Source organism: Chrysochloris asiatica, unplaced genomic scaffold, assembly GCF_000296735.1.
Source record: "Chrysochloris asiatica unplaced genomic scaffold, ChrAsi1.0 scaffold00017, whole genome shotgun sequence".
Classification (NCBI taxonomy): Eukaryota; Metazoa; Chordata; class Mammalia; order Afrosoricida; family Chrysochloridae; genus Chrysochloris; species Chrysochloris asiatica.
In genome coordinates this window covers 8259012-8262655 of record NW_006408535.1, presented here as the reverse complement: position 1 = coordinate 8262655, position 3644 = coordinate 8259012, and positions in this window count along the sequence as shown.

Sequence of the window (3644 nt, the reverse complement as noted above, 5' to 3'; positions counted from 1 at the left end):
TTTTAAGTCCTCTTCACTTTCAGCAAGCAGGTTGTTAATGAGTCTTCCTCCAATTCTGATGCCACATTTTTCTTCATATAACTCAGCTTCTCTCATTATTTGCTCAGCATACAGGTTGAATAAGTATGGTGAAAGAATACAACCTTGTCACACACCTTTCTTAATTTTAAACCATGTTTTGTTCCCATGTTCTGTTTGAACAACTGCCTCTTGGTTCATGTACAGATTCTTCATGAGCACAATTAAGTGTTCCGGAATACTCAGATTTTGAAATGTTGTCCATAGGTTGTCATGGACAACACGACACAATTGAAAGCCTTTGCACACGTAGTTGATAAAGCAAAGGTAAACATCTTCCTGGTATTCTCTGCTTTCAGCCAAGATCCATGGGATATCAGCAATGATATCCCTCATTCCATGTCCTCTTCTGAATCTGACTTGAACCTCTGGAAGTTCTCTGTCAATGTATGCTTGTAGCCGTTTGTGTATTACCTTTAGTAAACCTTACTCACATGGGATATCAAAGATATTGTCCAATGATTTCCACATTCCGTTGGATCATCTCTCTTTGGAATAGGTACAAATATGGATCTTTTCCAGTTAGTTGGCTAGATAGTTGTTTTCCAAATTTCTTGGCATAGATGAGTGAGTGCCTCCAGAGCCACCTCACTTTCTTGAAAGTTTTCAGATTTTATTCCATCAATTCCTGGTGCCTTGTTCTTCACCAATTCCTTCAGTGCACCTTGGACTTCTTACATCAGTATCATTGGTTCCTGATCATATGCTGTCTCTTGAAATGGTTGAACATCAACCATGTCCTTTTGGTACAGTGACTGTATAGTCCTTCCGTCTTCTTTTAATGCTTTCTGCATCGTTTAATAATTTGTCCAGAGAATCCTTCAATAACAAAACTTGAGGCTTGAATTTTTTCTTCAGTTCCCCCAACTTGAGAAATGCTGAGTGTGCTTTTACCGTTTGGTTTTCTGATTCCAGATCTTTGCACATTTTGTTGTAATATTTGGCTTTTCTTCTCAAGCTGACCTTTGAAATTTTCTGATGAGCTTTTTTTTTTTTTTTTTAAGATTTTTATTGTTAATTGAGTGAAGGTTTACAGACAAGATCATCAGCTTTACATTCACTTTGTTTCATCTCAATGATTACAATCCCTTCCCTACCTGGAAGACAGTATGCTGAGATTTATTTTACCACCTTTTGATTATGCACTATCAGGGAGATAGTAAATAATTAATTGAAAGTATTTAATCAATTCTAGTAAATGTTCATCCCTTACATAAATCAGTCAATTATGTTTGATTATACAGATTTCTGGCTGCTTCCTGCAAGTGCTATGATATTCCCAGTAAATTGAGATATGGAACCAGCATAGCAGAAAAATCTATAGAGAAGTCTTTTTCACTGATACCTTGTCTTTAGAAACGCATCCTTGGTACACAAGGTGTTGTGCACTCAGGAATTCTGGAAGGAGAGTTCCAGTTTTTGAGCTAAGCGAGTATTTCCGGCGAAGCCACCCTTGTTAGGCCCTTTCCAGAATACGCAGAGAGGTTACATGCACTGCTGTCTTTGATGCCAATCCCATAATAATGATACTTTGAATGGCCTCTTGTTCCAAGTCATCGTGTATTTGTTGTTGTTGTTATGTGCCGTGGAGTCGGTACCGACTCATAGAGACCCTGTACAAGGTTTCCGAGGCTGTAAATCTTTACAGGAGCAGAAAGCCTCATCTTTCTCCCGTGGAGCGGCTGGTAGTTTCGCTGACCTTGCAGTTCGCAGCCCAATTCGTAACCACTACGCTACCAGAGCTGGTGAATTGTCTTTCAAAATGTGGCTGCACAGGCTGGTTCCAATTTCTCTTTCCTGCAGAAATCTAAATAATGTGCATAAAGGATGAACCTTGGTAAGCAAACTCCTTTACATACAATTTAATTTTCTTTAAGCCACTGAAGAGTGAGCTGGGTCTGCTTCTTTTTGTCCTTCATAATCTGTATAATAGTTTTCTTCTGTGAAAGGTGTAGATTGGCTGCTTTGCATTTGCTGTCATGACTGCCCGCATCTTCTTCTAATTTAACTTCCACCCGCAGCTCCAGGTCTTCCTCTTTCTCCCCTCTGCCCAGCGAGCCCCTGGGCTGTGTCTCAGCAGCTAGGTGCACACTTTCCTCAGGGTAGGCGAGCAAGCTCTTGCCCAGTAGTTGAACACAGCACTCTTGGATCTCAGGGGAAACTTGAAGCGAAGGATGAGCCTGTAGGAAGCAGTCTTCCATTTCAAGGACCTTGGCCATCCTCCTGGAAGCCGAAGACAGCCATACTCGCAGCTCCTGATGAACTCTTGTACCTCCTTATTTCTTCCATTTGCTTTAGCATCTGTATGCTGGAGAGCAAGTTTCAGTATCTCTTCTGACATCCATTTTGATCTTTTCCTTATTTCTTCTTTTCTTTTGCATTCTTCCTGATGTTTTTGATGTCATCCCACAACTCTTCTAGTCTTTGGTCTTTAGTGTTTAATGTATCAAATCTGTTTTCAGATGATCTGTAAATTTAGGTGGGATATATTCAAGGTCATATTTTGGCTCTCGTGGACTTTTCATTTTCTTCAGCTTCAGTCTGAATTTACATATGAGCAATAAATGGTCTGTTAGCTTTCCCACCGTCTCTTTCCACAAATGTGGTCAATTTGATTTCTATGTATTCCATCTGGTGAGGTCTATGTCTAAAGACGGTATTTGAAATGAACAAATCATTGGTTTTGCAGATTCTATCGTGCAATCTCCAGCATCAATTTTATCACCAAGGCTATATTTTCCAACTACTGATCCTTCACCTTTGTTTCCAAACTTTTCATTCCAATCACCAGTAATGATCAATACATCTTGATTGCATGTTGGATCAATTTCAGATTAAAGAATTTGGTAGAATTCTTCTATTTCATCCTCATTGGCTTTAGTGGTTGGTGCATAAATTTAAATAATAGTGATTAGTAACTGGTCTTCCCTGTAGGCACATATGTATTATCCTATCACAGACAGTGTTGTACTTCATGACTGATCTTGATATTTTCTTTTTGACAATGAATGCAACACCATTCCTCGTCAATTGGAAATTCCCGGCATAGTAAACCATGTGGTTGTCAGATTCAAAATAGCCAGTACTGATCCATTTCAGCTCACTGATGCCTAAGATATCGATGTTTATGTGTTCCATTTCATTTTTGACAATTTCCAATTTTTCTAGATTCATACTTCTTACATTCCGTGTTCTGATAATTAATGGATGTTTACAGCTGTTTATCTTTATTATGAGTTGTGCCCCATCAGCAAATGAAGGTCCCATGGGCTTTACTACCACAGGCTTAACTCCATTCGCATCATCATGGTCAAATCTACTTTGAGGAGGCAATTCTTCCCCAGTTGCATTTTGAGTGTCTTCCAATTTGAGGGGCTCATTTTCCAGCAATATATCTGTCAGTGTTTCTTTGCTATTCATAAGGTTTTCAGTGATTAAATATTTGGAAGTAGTTTGTCTCTCCTTCTTCCTAGTCTGTCTTCATCTGGAAGCACATCTGAAACCTGTCCACTATGTGTGACCATGTTGGCATAGCTTTCAGAATCACAGCAACTTGCAAGCCACTG